A 19881-nucleotide genomic window follows, 5' to 3' on the forward strand; every position below is an offset into this window, starting at 1 on the left:
CCTCCTCCAATCATAGACCTGTATGGTCCAATACTAAGAAGGGATGTTGTCCCAAGGGCTGATCCAAGTGATCTTCTACCCCTAGGAGATCCTGATGATGCAACTCCACTATTCACTGAAGAAATAATGAATTCCCGCATCTCAAGAAAGTTTAAATTGCCCACCATTAAAACATATGATGGTACTGGAGATCCCGCTAACCATGTCAGGACATTCTCTAATATACTGTTGTTGCAGCCCGTGAACGATGCTATTAAGTGTCAGGCCTTTTCCGAAACCCTATCAGGTATGGCTCAAAGGTGGTACAGTCGTTTGCCACCGAATTCTATTGGGTCCTTCAGAGATCTATGTCAAGCTTTTATCAAGCAATTTATCAGCGGAATAATGCATGAGAAAAGTTCAACATCTCTCATGAGCATTGTACAAGGAGCAAAGGAGTCCTTGAGAGACTATCTGAACCGTTTCACAAAGGAGGCTTTGAAGGTTCCAAACCTCGATGATAAGGTAGCTATGATAACGCTGCAGCAAGGAACTAGAGATGAGTTTTTCAAAATGTCCTTAGCCAAGCACCCCCTGAAAGCATGTTACAGCTCCAGGATAGAGCCGAGAAGTATATTAAGGTGGAGGAAAGTATGAGGACGACGACGGTGAACAACGAACCCGCTGGTGGCAAGAAGCGGAAGACTGATCTGGAATATAATGCTAAGGATAAGTATCCTAGAACCGAGAAAGACGTTAATTCAACCCCAAGGAAAGGGGGATCTGGACAAAAGTTTACCGAATATGCTAAGCTGAATGCCCCTATGAGCCAGATCCTAATGGAAATCGAGAGAGATATGGATGTTCGTTGGCTCAAACCTTTGAAGGCTGATCTTGCTACGCTAGATAAGAGCAAATATTGTAGATTTCATAAGGATGCTGGTCATGACACCGATGAATGTAGACCACTGAAGGATGAAAATGAATTCCTAATTCAAAAAGGAAGACTGAGCAAGTATACTGGAGATGAAGGAGATAGGAGTAATAATGGAAGAAAGAACTTGGATGATCATAGAAAGGATTATGATGATGAGGGGAGAAACCCTCAGCCCCGAGGGCCAGTGATAAACACAATCTTTGGAGGACCTCAGCCCCGAGGGTCAGAGATAAACACAATCTTTGAAGGACCAACTGCTTCCGGATTGTCTAAGAACTCAAGGAAAGCCTATGTTAGAGAAGTCATGCACATAGTGGTAGAAGCTCCGAAAAGAGCCAGGACCGGAGTGACAATGAAATTTGATGATTTTGACTTAGAGGGTGTCAAATTTCCTTATGACGATCCCCTGGTCATAACACCAATAATAGGGAATAGCCCGATGAAGAGAGACCTTGTAGACAATGGGGCATCGGTGGACATCTTACTCCATGATACCTTCATAAGGATGGGTTACAACGATTCTCAACTGACCCCAAATGATATGTCGATATATGGTTTAGCTGGAGTCGAGTGCCCCGTGGAAGGGATAATTAAGTTGCCTTTGACTGTAGGTCAGGAACCAAGACAAGCAACACATATATTGAAGTTTGTAGTAGTAACGGCTGGATCAACTTATAATATAATAATGGGAAGAACAGAAATATATGCATTTAAAGCAGTCCCCTCCTCTTACCATTCGATAATGAAGATTCCCACAATAAACGAGATTGGAGAAGAGAGAGGAGACTAGAAGATGGCAAGGAGTTGTTACGTGGCCTCCCTTAGGGCAGACGATTGGAGGCAGGTTTTGCCTATTGAAGATCTGGATATTCGTGGGAATGATGAGAAACGAGGGAAGCTAGTAAAAGACCTGGTCCCGATCCCTTTGGCTCCCGAGAACCCCGAGAAGGTGACCTTTATTGGAGAATCTTTAGAGGAGCCCCTTAGAGGGAAATTGGTAAGATTTTTATAAGAAAATAGTGATGTATTTGCATGTTTAGCAGCTAATATGCCTGGCATAGACTCAGAACTGATCACTCACAAATTGAACGTAGATCTGAATCGAAAGACCGTTAAGCAATATAAAAGGAGTTTTTCCCCTGAGAGGCATGAGACAATCAAGCAAGAAGTAGAGAAGCTCTTGAAGGCTGGATTCATTGAAGAGATACAATTTCCGAAATGGTTAGAAAACCCTGTAATGGTAAAGAAGGCTAATGGAAAATGGAGAATGTGCGTGGATTTCACTGATCTGAATGATGCATGCCCAAAGGATTGTTTTTCGCTGCCAAGGATAAATACATTGATAGATGCGACCGCTGTTCACGAGATGCTGAGTTTTATGGATGGATTCAGTGGATACAATCAGATCAAGATGTATAAGGATGACATCCCTAAGGTATCATTCATCACTGACTTTGGTGTTTTTTGTTATCTTTTTATGGCGTTTGGTCTCAAGAATGCATGAGCTACCTATCAAAGGTTGGTGAAAAAAAATTTTAAAGATCTTATTGGGAAAATAATGGAAGTATATGTAGATGACATGTTAGTCAAGAGTCTTGTGAAGAATGACCACATAACCCATTTGAGGGAAGCCTTTGAGGTCCTGAGATACCATAAAATGATGTTAAATCCTGCAAAGTGTGCTTTCAGAGTGGGATCAGGAAAGTTCTTGGGATTGATGGTCTCCAAGAGAGGAATCGATGACAATCCCGATAAAATAAAAGCTACCCTGGATATGGAACCACCACATTCCATAAAGGACATTCAGATTTCACTGGAAGAATTTCGTCTCTAGGACTATTCATCTCCAAATCCGGAGACAAGTGCTTGCCATTCTTCAAATCCTTGAAGAAAGTAAAATATTTCATATGACCTGAGGAAAGTCAAAAGGCATTTGAAGGATTGAAGAAATATATGGTTCAAACCCCGTTGTTGGCCAAACCAGCCCTGAATGAAACTTTGTACTTATATTTGGCCATTTCAGGAAAATGCCTTGAGCGCTGTATTGGTTAAGGAGGAAATTAAAGTCCAGGAACCCATATATTATGTCAGTAAGATTTTGCACGGAGCTGAGTTGAATTGTTTGACTACTGAAAAGTTTGTTTTAGCCCCAATGACGGCTTCAAGGAAGTTGTCCTTACTTTCAAGCTCATAAAATTGAAGTGCTAACAAATCATCCCTTGAGAAACATCATTCACAGTCCCAAAGCTAGTGGGAGACTGATTAAGTGGGCAATAGAATTGGGAGAATTCGACATCAAGTACAAGCCGCGAACGACAATAAAATCTAAAACATTGGCTGACTTCATGGTGGAGTGTACCATACCCAACCAAGATGTCGGGGGTCAGGAAGATACTGTACCTCAAGACACGGAAGCTAATAAATGAGACAAAGAAAAGGGCGCTAAAGAGAAGGAATACTGGGTTCTCTATTTTGATGGATCATCAAAAACAAATTCAGTGGAGTAGGGTTTGTTTTACAAAGCCCAGATGGGTTCTTAATTGAATATGCTATGAAGTTAGACTTCCCAACCACAAATAATGAAGTTGATTATGAAGCTCTAATAGCTGGCCTCGACCTAGCAGTAACATTGAGGGTCAAGAACTTGAAAGTCTGTGGAGATTTTAAGCTTGTCATATCCCAGGTCAAGGGGGAGGTTGAAGCAAGGGATGAAACCATGGAAAGGTATGTGCTCCTAGTGAGGGCCGTGATGACTCAGTTTGATGAATGCCATATTCAACACATTCCAAGAGAGGAAAATGCTAAGGTAAATGCATTATCTAAGTTCGCCTCATCAGAGATAGAGAAAAGTTCAGGAAGTGTGTACTTCCGCATTTTGAAAACACGGAGTATTAATGTTAATCTTGTTGCCCCTATAGGGCTGGGGGTGTCATGGATAGATTCCATCAAAGCCTATTTTTAAACTGGTTGGCTCTCGAATGATGCAACTAAAGCGCGAAAGTTGGTCGTGCGAGCACTGAGATACTCCTTAATCGATGGAATTTTATACAAGAGGTCCTTTGTGGTTCCTTACTTAAGATGTCTTAGGCCTGATAAGGCACATTTGGCTCTCGAAGAAGTACATGAAGGTATTTACGGGCAACACTTGGGGGGCAGAGCCTTGGCACATAAGATAACTCATTTAGGCTTTTATTGGCCAGAGATGATGACTGATGCCAAAGAATATATGAAGAAATGTGATCGTTGTCTGAAGTATGCATCTTCGACAGCCCCCCCCTGAAATGATGACTTCCATCAACTCACCAATTCCCTTTGCCATGTGGGGAATGGATATACTTGGGCCTTTTTTCATGGCCACTGCACAAAGAAAGTTCCTGATTGTAGCTATAAATTATTTTACTAAGTGGATTGAAGCTAAACCTTTAGCCAAGATCACAACTAAGCAGGTTGCACAATTCCTGTGGGAAAACATCATGTGCAGATATGGAATCCCCCGTATCCTGGTCACCGATAATGGAACACAGTTCAACAATGAAGAGTTCAGGAAGTATTGCGAGGAGAATGAGATCGATTTGCGATTTACCTCCGTAGCTCATCCACAAGCCAACGGGCAAGTAGAAGTGGCAAATCATATAATTCTAGATGGGCTGAAGAAGAGGATTGAAAAATACAGGAATAATTGGCTGGATGAAATACTCCCAATACTTTGGGCCTATCGAACTACTTGTAGAGTCACTACCGGAGCGACACCATTTATTTTGGCATATGGAGCGGAGGCAGTTGTTCCTGTGGAAATGTCACACTTATCTCCCAAAATCCAAGCATACAATGCTGAAGAAAATGAGGAAGGGTAAAGGCTAGCCCTGGATCTAATTGATGAAATACGAGATGAGGCACATGCCAAGATAGTGGAATACCAGAAAAAAGCTTTTTTTTACTACAATATAAGGGTGAAAGAAAGCTTCTTCAAACAAGGTGACTTGGTTCTAAGAAAAGTGGAAGCTTCTGGTGTAGGGAAGAAAGAAAAACTTTCCCCAAATTGGGAGGGCCATACAAGATCAAAAGTGTTCAAGGAAGGGGATCCTATAAGCTGGAAACTATGGATGGTTTTGAAGTGCCAAGGACTTGTGTTAGTCGCTAAACACGCGCTAATATTACACGCAAGTATACGAGTTCGCAAGTAGTATAGAATCTTTTCTAGTTCGTTCCCACAGAGACTGTATTGGTTAACTAATTAATTCACGCACTTAAGCAACAATGTATGGTTATTATTCAATGCTAATACGATAACAAATTGAGGTTGTTTATAACTAAGAATTACGCTAACTATTATAACTACGAGAATAAGATTGATTAAATTAATATATATGACAAATATGGGATTCTAACTTCATTAAATACATCGTTCAATAGCCTTATTGTTCTCAACCTTAGCATGTAATGGTGATGACACTAATCAGAGAACAAGAAACTGATAAACGCCAACTTTCATTGCACGAATACCATACTACCAGACATCCACAAAATAAATAGAAGCTGAATAGACACCAATTATATTGAGACCCTATATGTCTATAGAATTTGAAAACATAACGGTTTAAGCACAAGTTATCTATCTTGATTACACAGGGCAAGTAAGATGGGTAAAATTACCTATGAATCATGCATAACAATACATGAACCTATGCTAACATGGCAAGTTCTAAATCCTTAAATTCACTATTGCTTCATTAAGAATTAACAAACTATCTTATAAGTTCCCGATGCTCATAAGACGAATACGCACAACCAATACTATGATATCAATCAATCACCACATACTAAGGTATCAAACAATTTAACTAAAGAAATCCATAAATAAATCCTCTAGAACCCCACGATAACGATTAGCCCATGATGGGACTCATCATCAACGTGGGTTTTGATGAAAGCATGGAATAACAAATGCAGTCTTTATAACGAATAAATAAAACCAAGTACAAACAAGAGTAAAGGTTCACAAGTAAGAAAACTAGCATCCAAAATACAACTTAAAACAAAGATCCACAAGTAAAAACAAGATATTCTTCGCCTTCGTTGAATCGTGCTAAAAACGGTCTTCTTATGGCTCTCCTTACGTTCTGGTATGTTCCTCGCTTGAAAACATTCTTATTTGAATATGTATAGCAGCCCTTTGCAATCCGGAAGTCTCCCAAATTAGAATCGAATTAGAATCAGGATTCTTTAATTTCCGCACCGGCGCGGCCGCGCACTATCAGAGCGCGGGTGGGCTACCATAGCGCGGGCGCACTATCACAACGCGGGTGTGCCGTCCTTCTGGGAAAAACTCATATTTCATCTTTTTCCTTGCTGCTTCGAGCCGGCTTTTCATGAGCTTTTATTCCAACACCACCTTGACACCAAATTAGCACCAAAACAATGCTCATTCACCTGATTCATAGATTAATTCCTGAAATGCAAAAATACTAGAAAACACGTTAAAACACTTAACAACTTGAGTATAAATGCATCAATTCAAAGTTTATTAGAGCATTATAAAGTGTCATAAATGCCACTCAACATACCCCCAAACTTGAATCAATGCTTGTCCTCAAGCATAAACAGACTCAAAGAACAAGAGAATAAAAATTCATGAATGCAACTAATATGAATGCAACGATTCCAATAGAATAAATCAACCACTCAACAAGCAACATATCAACAAATACAGCTACTCGCATAAAGATCAACTAAATCATACAAATCAACTTACAAACTAGAGACGTGCATGTATGCAGATGCTTACAGATATACTATCGCAACTAGATCAACAATCATGACTCAATACTTATCAAGACAATCACAAGTTTATAAACAAAATAAAAGCTAAACACAAAATAACTTATAACACTTCAATTCTATATCGGAGTTTAACAGGGATTCATGCTTTTATTCACAGTAAAACAACACAAGTATGCTTATTTGATCGTGCAATGAGTGAGGTCCACAAAAGACTTCTACAATAGTACCCATGTAGAAAACGTTAGGTTAGCGGATCCCAGACTACAAAAGCCTCAGGTCACTAGGCACAAAGTCCCCTAAGAACTTAATAACTCGAGTACTAAAGAGCCCACTCGTGATCAATTATACATAACGCTTATTCCTTTTTTTTTCTTTTTTTTTTCTTTCTTTTTTCAATGAATTTCTGAATGAGTGCATTTCGCTCCATCTCATTCAACCCTAGACTACTCATATAAATATGAGCCGGCTACTAGCCATTTGACACCTAGCCACACAACTAACAATGAACTCCAATTTCCTACAATTTTTAAATATCCGTGTCTTTTACTATTAAGAGAATATCCTAAATTCTAAATATAAACAAGCGATTAAACTTTGACAACACAACAAACCATGACTATGATCTAGCACTCTAGCAACCTATAAGACTTAGTGAAATACAAGTGTCTCTAGTATGCAAATCAACTTAATACGACTTAACATCTCTAAACACGACATCACTACACTAGCATCAATATCACAAGTCAATCGGAATATCATCTAAGGGATCATGTTATAATGCAAATGCATGAAAACTATATGAACAAAATAACATAAAACTATAAAAAATAAATAAAAATAAAAAAATATATGGCAAAATATGCAAACTATATGAACTAAACTATCATGAACATGCAACTATATGAGACCCACACAAAAACATATTACTTCAAGTACTACCCCCAAACTTAAAATATTCACTGTCCTCAGTGAAGATAATAGCAAGGAATCAGGCATACCTAATCAGAATCAGAATCCTCACCCTCAGCGGGTGGAGTGTCAGGTGTGTTCGGAGGTGGATACACGAAATCCTCACCAAAAACTGGCTACTAGATATCAACTCTGGTGGCTCTAAATGTTGTCCCAAGTGCCTGGGTGAGATCACGTGCGAACCTGCTGTAGATGTCATGCATCGCATCCATCCTCCATGCCAGATGCCTGTACTGTATCATGCTCATGCCAGCTCCCATATCAGCTCCTTCATCCTCCTCATGCGCCTGTTGTGATGGGTGTGCCTCATCTCCTAACTGAGATCTCCATGCAGTCCTGCTCGCCTGAGTGGCCCCAACAGCTGGCCTCCCACCAGGTACGTGGTCAAAAGTATAACCAAGCCCCTTCAGATCGGGCTTGCCTCCATCTCATTCTTGCATCGTAGCCAAAGTAGTGTTGTCAATAGGAGCACTCAGGATCTGCAACTGCTCCTGTGCGGTCCAATGAACACCAACTGCCATGCATAGCTACGTCACAACGAACACATATGGAATAGACCCCGTAGTACTCCCCCTCAAGAACTTCAGAATCCCCTGATAAATTACCACCACCAAATCTATATAATCGCCTTGAAGAATGCCCCATAACAACCGTGCACGCTCCACAGTAGTCTCATGCACATGCGACGATGGCATGATGTTAGCACATATAAAAGCATTAAATGCATGGGAAAACCAGTTCATTCTGGAAGCTGGGAACGTAGAATACTCGGTCGTGCCCCTCTTGATCTTCTAGTGAGTATCGGGCTGGCATAGAGTAGTAACAATAAGATCCAGATCAAAGTCCTCTGGAGTCTTATCGTTCCAGGTGTCCTGCCCCACCTTCCTCGCGGGCTGCTCAATCACAGCCTTGATAGCCTCTGCACTATACTCCACCGTCCTCCCTCGCACCACCGTAAAGCCATTCTTCTCGGCCTTGGCATTTGCATAGAACTCTCCCACAACACCCATAGGCAAAGCAGCGGGTTCATCACAAAAAGAAACCCATCCCATCTCCTGAATCATCTCCAACAGCTGACCATCCTTCCCTGATGGCAGAAAACCTCGCTCCTTGATGATTGGCTTCAAAAGAAGCCTAGTATACTCCACTTCAGCCTCGAGAGTAGAGAACCTTGGACTTACACCACCCATACTTGATGAATCGGTGGTGCTGCCGTTGACTTGTGTTCTTTGTCTCTTGGGTGCCATTGGAAGTGAGTAGAGAGAATAAGAGTTGTGCTTGAGAGAGAATTTATGTTTGAGAATTTATGAATTGGTGAAGATGTTGTGTATGAGGTGTATGTATATATAGGTAGTGAAAAGATAATTATATATGGAATAAAAGTGGAATTTGATAATGGGAATAATGGGAGTAATGGGTTTGATTTGGAGGGGGAATTATGGGATGTGGGGGATTAAAAATCGGTTTGGAATTGATTTTTGACTAAAAATCCCGATTTTCTCTTGAAACTGCTGTTTTATTTTTTTCTAAGTCAGGACCCGGCACGGCCGCACGCTGAGACAGCGCGGGCGCGCGCTACTTCTGCCAAATCAGCGTGGCCGCACGCTATAATAGCGCAGGTGTGCCATGTTTCTGTGAAATCAGCGCGGTCGTGCGCTAGGACAGCGCGGTCGCGCGCTAGGACAGCGCGGACGCACCAAGCTTCTGAAGTGAGCCCTGAATATTTTTTTCTTTTTCTGATTTTTTTGTGATTTTCTCCTTTCTTCTTGCTTCTTCTACTTACTAATGTATAAAAAACTTGGGTTGCCTCCAAGAAGCGCTTCTTTTACGTCGCTAGCTCGACGTAGAATCGCGAGATCAAACGGACAATAGAATGACACTAACCACCTCGTGGTTTGCCATGTCACCATAGTAATTCTTCAACCTCTGACCATTTACCTTGAATGCCTGACCCGGATCATTCTCAAAAATTTCCACCGCTCCATGTGGAAACACAGTTTTAACAATAAACGGCCCTAACCATCTTGACTTCAACTTTTCGGGAAAAAGACAGAGATGAGAGTTGAAGAAAAGAACTTGTTGCCCCGGCCTAAATGATTTGAGCACTGAACCCCGATCGTGCCACCTCTTGACTTTCTCCTTAAACATTTTGTTATTCTCATAAGCTTGAAGTCGAAACTCGTCGAGTTCATTCAATTGAAGCATCCTCTTCTTTCCAGCTACATCCAAGTCTAGATTCAACGTCTTCAAAGCCCAATATGCCTTATGCTCGAGCTCCACAGGAAAATGACACCCCTTACCATAAACCAACTGAAATGACGACATTCCCAATGGAGTCTTATATGTTGTTCTATAAGCCCAAACAGCTTTATCAAGCTTCAAAGACCAATCTTTCCTTGATGGACACACAACCTTCTCTAAAATGCACTTCATCTCTCTGTTAGACACCTCAGCTTGACCATTCGTCTGAGGATGATAAGCCGTAGCAATGCGATGATTCACATTATACCTTTTTATCATAGCAGTGAACTTGCGATTGTAAAAATGCAACCCCTTATCACTGATTATGACTCTTAAAGTTCCAAAACTTGTGAATATCTGCTTGTGAAGAAAATTAAGCACCACTTTCGCATCATTTGTTGGCAACGCCTTAACTTCAACACATTCTGACACGTAATCAAACGCCAACAAGATATACTAATTATTACAAGATGAGACAAATGGCCCCAAGAAGTCAATTCCCCAGACATCGAAAACCTCAACCTCGAGAAGCACATTAAGAGGCATCTCATCCCTCTTAGACATATTACCCACACATTGACATCGTTCACATTTCAAAACGAACTGATGAGCATCTTTAAACAATGTTGTCCAAAAGAAACCTACTTGAAGAACACGAGCTGCTGTCTTTTCTCCACCATAATATCCTCTATAAGCCGTTAAGTGGCAATCTCAGAAGATTCCCCCCATTTCTCTATAAAGAATATATCTTTAGATGATTTGGTCAGCTCCCTGTCGAAAAAGAAATGGCTCATCCCATATATACCACTTCACTTCATGTAGAAACTTCTTCCTTTGAGCATAAGATAAGTCGAGAGGCATGATATTACTCATAAGGTAGTTCACAATATCTGCGAACCACGGTTCTTCTTCTTGCACTCCAAACAGCTGCTCGTCGGGAAAAGATTCATTTATCAATGTCTTATCCAATGAAGTAGCATTAAGATTCTCTAAACGCGAGAGATGATCAGCGACTTGATTTTCAGTCCCCTTTCTATCCTTGATCTCTAGTTCAAATTCTTGAAGTAAAAGAACCCATCTAATCAATCTAGGCTTCGAGTCCTTCTTTGAGACTAGATATCAAATTGCAGCGTGATCAGTAAAACTGTCACCTTAGTGCCAAGTAGATGAGATTGAAATTTCTCAAAATCATAGACAATAGCCAAAAGTTCTTTCTCCGTAGTAGTATAATTCAGTTGAGCACCATTTAGGGTCTTACTATCGTAGTAGACCACATGAAATATGTTGTTCTTCCTTTGTCCAAGAACTCCTCCAACTGCAAAGTCACTTGCATCGCACATCATCTCAAAAGGTTCATTCCAATCAGGTGCAGTTATGACCGGTGCCGTGATTAAACTCTTCTTTAATGTCTCAAAAGCTGTAAGGCACTCGTCATCAAACTTGAAAGGAACATCTTTCTCTAGCAGACTACACAATGGCTTTGATATTTTTGAGAATTCTTTGATGAAACGCTTGTAGAAACCCGTATGCCCAAGAAAACTGCGAATTCCCTTAATAAAAATGGGTGGAGGAAGATTCTCAATGACCCCCACCTTGGCCTTATCCACCTCAAGACCTTTACTAGAAATCTTGTTCCCGAGAATAATGCCCCGACACACCATTAAGTGACATTTCTCCTAATTGAGAACCAAATTGGTCTCAACACACCTCTTGAGAACGTGTCCAAGATTTTGCAAGCACTCATCAAATGAATCGCCAAAGACTGAGAAGTCGTCCATGAACACTTCCACATTTTGGCCAATCATATCAGAAAAGATGGCCATCATACATCTCTGAAATATAGCTGGTGCACCACACAGACCAAAAGAAACTCATCTAAAGGCGAAAGTACCAAAATGGACAAGTGAAGGTAGTTTTCTCCTGATCTTCTGGAGCGATACAAATTTGATTATAACCCGAATAACCATCCAGAAGATAATAGTACTCATGACCAGCCAACCTGTCGAGCATCTGATCAATGAAGGGCAAAGGGAAGTGATCCTTTGTAGTGGTTTTGTTCAGCTTCCTGTAGTCCATGCAAACTCTCCACCCCATGACTGTCCTCGTAGGAATAAGCTCATTCTTCTCATTTACTCCCACAATAATTCCACCTTTCTTTGGCACACATTGAATCGGGCTTACCCATGAACTGTCATAAATAGGGTAGATGATCCCTGCATCTAGCCACTTCAGAATTTCCTTCTTCACTACTTCCTTCATGATTGGATTGAGTCTTCTTTGCTGCTCGACCGTAGGCTTGCTACCTTCCTCTAGCAAAATTTTATGCATGCAGTAAGAAGGGCTGATTCCCTTGATATCTGCTATAGTCCAGCCAATTGCCGATTTGAACTCTCTCAGAATCCTCAAAAGCTATTCCTCATCACTACCTGAAAGGTCAGATGAAATAATAACAGGAAGAGTAGATGCATCACCTAAAAACGCATACCTCAAATGCTCAGGTAAAGGTTTAAACTCAAGAGTGGGAGCTTCCTCAATAGATGGCTTGAGGCGTTTAGGAGCTTTGTTCAATTTCTCCATTCAAAGAGATTCAAAAGGCATATCTATCTTCCTCTTCCAGGGAGAAGCAATCAAATACTGCAATTGTTCTTCACCTTCGTCCTCTTCACTATCTGAATTCCCCAACAGGCTTTTTCTAAGGCATCGGACCTTAGCAATTGATCAAGTTCCGATGTGACCATCGAATCAACCAGCTCCACTTTTAAGCACTCCTCATTATCAGTAGGAAATTTATAGAGTTGAACACATTAAAAGTCACATCTTGATCTAGATGTCGCATTGTGAGCTCACCCTTCTACACATCTATCAAGGTTCTGCCAGTCGTCAAGAAAGGTCTCCCCAAAATTATGGGAATCTTCTTATCCTCCTCGAAATCAAGAATGACGAAATCAGCAGGGAAGATGTGTTTATCAATCTTGACCAAGACATCCTCCATAATACCTCGCGGATATGTAATAGTATGGTCGGCCAACTGCAAGGTCATATAAGTTGGTTTTGGATCAGGCAAGTCCAACTGCTTGAAGATTGACAAAGCATCAAATTGATGCTAGCTCCCAAGTCACATAAGAATATGTCAAAAGACACTTTTCCAATAGTACACGGAATAGTGAAGTTCATGGATCCCTAAGCTTCAGAGGCAACTTCTGTTACAGCACAATACTGCATTCCTCCGTGAGAGCGACTGTCTCTAAATCATCTAACTTCACCTTTCGAGAGAGAATACCTTTCATAAATTTTACATAACTAGGAATCAGCTCAAGAGCCTCAACGAAAGGTATATTGATACGAAGTTTCTTGAACACCTTTAGAAACTTCTCAAATTGCTTGTCCAGCTTTTTCTTCTGCAGCCTCTTGGGAAAAGGCGGTGGAGGATAGATCTACTTCTCCCCTGTATTACCCTCAGGAGGAATATGCTCAACAGCAGTCTTTCTTGGTTCCACTTCTACTTCCTGCTGCTCTACTTCTTTCTCAGCCTCAGCTTCTTCAGTCAACACTTGAGTTTGTTCGGAATTTGCAACCTATCCAGACCTCAAAGTGATTGCCTTTACCTGCTCCTTAGCTTCCCTTTTTCCTGGCACTTCAGTGTCACTAGGTAGTGTACCAGGCTGACGATTTAGCAAAGCATTGGCAATTTGCACCATCTGATTTTCCAAGGTCTTGATAGAAATAGCTTGACTCTTGCTCATAAGCTTCAACTCCTCTAATTTAGATTTTTCATTGGCTTGTTGCAGCTAGAGTTATTGTCTTGGTGAATATTGCAGTTGTTGAAAACTAGGGGGTTGTACTACTTAGCTGGATATTGCTAATAAGGTTGTTGAACCTCATTCTGAGTGTTGCTCGAACTGAAATTAGGATGATTACGGTTGTTGGGATGATAGGTGGTTGGCACTTGTTGCTACGATCGCTGGAAGTTGCTCACGAACTGAGTTGATTCACTAGAAATTACGCACTGATCAGTCTCATGGGCACCAGCATAAAGCTCACAGAAACTTGCGATTTGATTAAATCCATAATTAGCCAAAGTGTCCACCTTCATCGTCAAAGCCTTAAGTTGGGCAGCGATAACAGTTGCTGCGTCCAACTCCAGAATTCCTGCGACTTTTCCCTGAGTCAGCCTCTGGGAATGATTCTGGTACTCATTAGCAGCTATCAATTCATTAAGTTCATAAGCTTCATCGTAGCTTTTATCCCACAAGGCTCCTCATGATGCTGTATCAAGCATGGGTCTAGAAGTAGCACCCAATCCATTGTAGAAACAGTTGATAATCATCCAATCGGGCATGCCATGGTGTGGGCACTTCCTTAGCATCTCCTTATATCGATCCCAAGCCTCACACATAGATTCTCCAGTTTGCTGAGCAAACTGAGTAAGAGCATTCCTGATTGCAGCAGTCTTCGCCATAGGGAAGAATTTAGTGAGAAACTTTTGCGCAAGATCCTCCCAAGTGGTGATAGACCCTGCTGGTAGAGAGTGTAACCTGCACTTAGCCTTGTACCTTAGAGAGAATGGGAAGAGGAGTAACTTGATAGCATCTTCAGTCACATCATTAAACTTGAAGGTGTCACAGATCTCGATGAAATCCCTAATGTGCATGTTGGGGTCTTCAGTAGGAGAACCCCAAAACTGAACTGAGTTCTGTATCATCTGAACCGTGCTTGACTTGATCTCAAAAGTGTTAGCCCTGATGGCTGGTCTGATGATGCTTGACTGAATGTCATTACTCTTAGGCTGAGAATAGTCCATCAAAGCCTTTGTATTTTCTGCTTGATCACCCATCTCTATTAAAGTCGGTTCTTCAATTTTCTCTTCTTTTTCTACCTTCTTTTCTTCCTCAAAAACTTCCTTACGAACTACCACAAGCTCTTTTCTCGGCTTTATCCAGTGTTCTCTTACGAGTATACGAACGCGTATGCATACACCCTCGCTAGAGTACCTGAAATAAAACAAGGAAACAACTAAGTAACAATGTCCGAGTCAATGAACTTTAACGACCACTGATGGAAAATACATAAACTAATAATTAACATTGCAGTCCCCGGCAGCGGCGCTAAAAACTTGCTAGTCGCTAAACACGCGCTAATATTCCACGCAAGTATACGAGTTCGCAAATAGTATAGAATCTTTTCTAGTTTGTTCCCACAGAGACTGTATTGCTTGACTAATTAATTCACACACTTAAGAAACAATGTATGGTTATTATTCAATGCTAAGACGATAACAAATTTTGGTTGTTTATAACTAAGAATTACACTAACTATTATAACTACAAGAATAAGATTATTTAGATTAATGTATATGACAACCATGGGATTCTAACTTCATTAAATACATCATTCAATAGCCTTATTATTCTTAACCTTAGCATGCAATGGTGATGACACTAATCAGACAACACGAAACTGATAAACGCCAACTTTCATTGCACGAGTACCATACTACCAGACATCCACAAATGAGATAGAAGCTGTTTAGACACTAATTATATTGAGACCCTATATGTCTATAGAATTTGACAACATAACGGTTTAAGCAGAAGTTATCTATCTTGATTACACAAGGCAAATAAGATGGGTAAAATTACCTACGAATCATGCATAACAATACATGAACCTATGCTAGCATGGCAAGTTCTAAATCCTTAAATTCAGTGTCGCTTCATTAAGAATTAACACAGTATCTTATAAGTTCGCGACACTCATAAGACAACTACGCACAACCAATATTAGGATATCAATCAATCACCACATACTAAGGTATCATTTAATTTAACTAAAGAAATCCATAAATAAATCCGCTAGAACCCCACGATAATGATTAGCCCATGATTAGACTCATCATCAACATGGGTTCCGATGAAAGCATGGTATAACAAACGTAGTCTTTATAACGAATATATAAAACCAAGTACAAACAAGAGTAAAGATTCACAAGTTAGAAAACTAGCATCCAAAATACAACTTAAAACAAAGATTCACAAGTAAAAACAAGATCTTCTTCGCCTTCATTGAATCGTGCTAAAAATGGTGTTCTTACGACTCTCCTTGCATTCTGGTATGTCTCTCACTTGAAAACATTCTTATTTAAATAAATATAGCAGCCCTTTGCAATCTGGAAGTCTCCCCAATTAGAATCGAATTAGAATCAGGATTCTTTAATTTCCGCACCGGCGCGGCCGCGCGTTGTCACAGCGCGGGCGCGCTGCCATTCTGGAATCCTGGCGCGGCCGCACACTATCATAGCGCGGACGCGCCATCCTTCTGGGAAAAACTCAGATTTCTTCTTTTTCCTTGCTGCTTCGAGCCGGCTTTCCACGAGCTTTTATTCCAACACCACCTTGACACCAAATTAGCACCAAAACAATGCTAATTCACCTGATTCACAGATTAATGCCTGAAATGCAAAAACACTAGAAAACACGTTAAAACACTTAACAACTTGAGTACAAATGCATCAATTCAAAGCTTATTAGAGCATTATAAAGTGTCATAAATGCCACTCAACAACTTGGCACGCATAGAACTGAAAGTCTGCTACGTATAAGCCTGATGGGAAATATTATCACTTGGCAAATTGGTTGAAAAGCACCTTGAAGCTTTGCTCGCTTAGGATTTTATGTTATAGTACAAGGCTATTATTTTATGTTTTACCAAGACTTATGTAATGGACGAGTCCCAAGAGTTTATGAAATTCATAAAGTTTCTAATATATGGTATTAAGTTTATATAGCACAAAGAGTTATAATAAATAAAACTAAGTACATAAATTCGGATATAAAAATGTAAAGTTCGATAAATAAAGAGACTGTTACAAGTTCTGATCATAAATAACAAAGCCACGCATGGCCAATGAAAACTCTAAGGACCAGAGGTGCCATCCGCATCCATGTCGTCATCCCCTTCACTCTCACTCGACGTCTCAGCGATGCCGGTCTCGGAAGAAGAAGAGCTAAGATCCGCTACAACAGGTATGGAAGACGACTCTAGAATAGGAAGAAGCTAATCCTGAGTAATATTATCCGAGATAACTACGCGGGTACGGAACCTCTGAAGTAAGGCCTCATTATTAGGGCACACGTAGTCCGCCGGGTTAATGTCGGGACAAGCCTCGTTCACGGTCCCAAGGGCCGTGTCCCAGCCAGTCCTAAAAAACCCAGGGAATACCGTGTTGTTCCTAACCTTCATGGACTAAGCAAACTCATCTGTGTCCGGGTAAGCATCAATTACTCTGTCCTTCTCAGCCTTCAGAGTAACTAGCTCAATATTAGCCTCCCCCAGATCCTTCTCCTTGCGCTTCATCTTCTTCTCCAGTGCAGCATACTTCCTATGTTGCCTCCTGAGGGCGTTTTCCATGTTATTCGAGGCTTTCTTCCAGAACTCGGTTTGTATCACAGCCGCTTGGAAATAAGCGTTGGACTGAAACAAAATGATAAACAAAGGGTGTAAGACAAAATAAATTTACAAGTATATATATAAAAAAGGAGGAATAAAAAGGGGAAGGCCCTTACCGATGCTGGATATTGGGCACCCATAATCTTAATCCTCTCCAAGTCTGGAGCAGCCACAATGTCAGTGAAGTCCTTAGGGGTCACAGAGTGATAGGACCAATCTCATGCGTGCTTCGTGGAACTAACCACAGTATCCCCTCGACGGAGTCCCCAGAGAGGCTGGAAAGTACCAGTAGCTATAGAAGCAGGAGCAGCTGGGGTTTCAGTCCCCCCGGAAGAAGCCTCCACCATGGGCTCTTTATTTTTCTTTAGAAAGCTAGGCTCCATTAGCTTACCACGGGGATCCAACCCCGCAAGCCAAGCCTTTTTCATTCTTGTTGTTTCCTCAATAATAGGCAAGTTCTCACTGCTGATTTCCTTAGAAGCTGCAAAAATAAGGGAAAAACAAAGATAAGTGTTGTCAATAGCACATGAAAAAGAAGAAAACATGGGAAGGGAAGAAAAGAAGTACCCTGCGGAGAAACTGAGGAAAGTCCCACTTGAATCAAAGAAAATTCCTCTAACAAAGTCCAGCTGGGAGTGTGGCCATTATCCTTTATAAGCTCATTATATATGATAGTTTACTCGGGAGATAGGTGGATGGTTTTAGGACTGCTATCAGTGACCTTCCCGAAGGAGGATCTAAAGAGTGTGCCCTAGTCACCATTCTCTCATCTGAGCCCAAAAAAACTATCCCTCAAGTGCTGGTTGTTATCAGGGATTGAAGCATTGTTGAATAATTGTGGATACTTGGGTCGTTGTCTAATATAAACTCAACCGGGTTGGGCACTATTATAGCATTGAATTTTTTTTCTAAACACAGCTACGGAAAGAGGAAAGCCACTCCTAAGGCATAAAACCATGAAACAAAGGATATTTCTCCAGGCATTTGGGGGAAGTTGGCAAGGATTGATTTGCAAATCAGCTAATAATCTAGGAATGGACTCATGAAAAGGAAACCTTAGCCCCGCGGTAAGGGCATCGACATAAACAAATAAAGTGTCAGGCTTCCAGTGGCATGTAAGATCACCACCTTCAGCAGGAACTATCCTAAGGGAAGGGTGAACGTTATAAGTTGTGTTAAGTTCATCAATAGCATCTTCCTTTTACCATTTGTTACAATAGTCAAATGAATCTAAATGAGCGTTATACGGGTATTCGTCTCCCCTATTATTAATCATATCTATCAATGACATATAAGAAGAGCGAATTTCGATGTCGTTAACTCTCTTAGATGCTAAAGCAATCTTCTCTGCCCTTTATGAACCTTTGTCAGCCATTAATGGAGGTTGGAGTAAAGCTTGAGGCGGAGGAAGGAAGAAGAGGGTGGGCGGAAAAGGCTGATTTCTACCATAAAATTCTTGGAGGTTGAGAGAGAGGAGGAGAGTTTTTGAAGTGAGAGATGAGAAAGTGAGTTGTGAAATCTCACTTCACTCTCCTCTCTTATATAACCCTCCTAGCTAGCCGGTTAATGGGCCGGTTAATGGGCCTGTAAAAACGGAATTTTAACCGTTTATAGCAGGTTAAAAGCCCAACCAAAAGGGTTAGGCCCAACTCTAGAGACTTCTAGAAGGCTCTTAAAAAATAAGATAAATACAAAGAAAAATGATATATATGTATAAAAAGAATTATGGAACATTCCAGAATTGGGTAAGTAAGAAGCCCAGGAAAAACTGGGCCAAGAAAAGGAAAGCCCATAAAAAAAGGGGGCCCCCTAGTAAAAAAACCCATAAAAAAGGCCCATGAACGAAAAGCCTGGCCTAATTAAAATCAAATCAAGAATTAAAATCTCGACCTAAATTCGGTCTGGATTTTGATTTATTTCCTGATCGAAAGCACCTGCTTGAAAAATATCACGACCAGGAAATATAGAGGTGTAATTCGGTCAAAAATTATTAAAATTCTGCCCAAAATTTTGTCCGAATCTGGTTGAAAGATTGTGGTCGAAAAAATAGTCGATCAAAAAGTAATGATCCTTAATTCGGTCAGAATATGGGATAAGCACCAGGTCTTGACCGAAAATTCGACCAGAAATTGTGATTGAACGTTCCTAATCGAAAATTCCACGAGCAGAAAATATTGGGCCTTAATTCGATCAAAATATGATTTTGCAAATAAACCCTGATCGAAATTTGATCAGAATTCTGATCGAATCATCCTAGTCAAAACTATGCACGATCAGAAAATATAGGAGCTTAATTCGGTCAGGATTCTGATCGAATCATCCTAACCGAAAGGAGCTTCGACCAGGAGTTTTGGGACCGTAATTCGACCAGGATCCTTGTCGAATGGAACCCTGGTCGAAATTATATAAAAAAGGAAGAAATAGAAATTCCTGAAAATTATGAATATTTCTAGAAATTAAGGAAAATTCCTAGAAAATTCCTGAAAATTATGAATATTTTCTGGAAATTAAGGAAAATTTCTAGAAAA

The 19881-nt window shown here is 40.6% G+C and overlaps 1 non-coding gene across 1 annotated transcript; it reads left to right on the plus strand.

The window, feature by feature from the left end:
* Positions 1 to 14244: 14244 nt before the first annotated feature.
* Positions 14245 to 14351, plus strand: LOC141694481 (small nucleolar RNA R71). The gene has a single exon (XR_012563784.1). It is a non-coding gene; the product is annotated as a small nucleolar RNA R71 (small nucleolar RNA).
* The last annotated feature ends 5530 nt before the right edge of the window (positions 14352 to 19881 follow it).

The sequence above is a fragment of the Apium graveolens genome, chromosome 10 (genome assembly GCF_009905375.1).
Source record: "Apium graveolens cultivar Ventura chromosome 10, ASM990537v1, whole genome shotgun sequence".
Classification (NCBI taxonomy): domain Eukaryota; kingdom Viridiplantae; phylum Streptophyta; class Magnoliopsida; order Apiales; family Apiaceae; genus Apium; species Apium graveolens.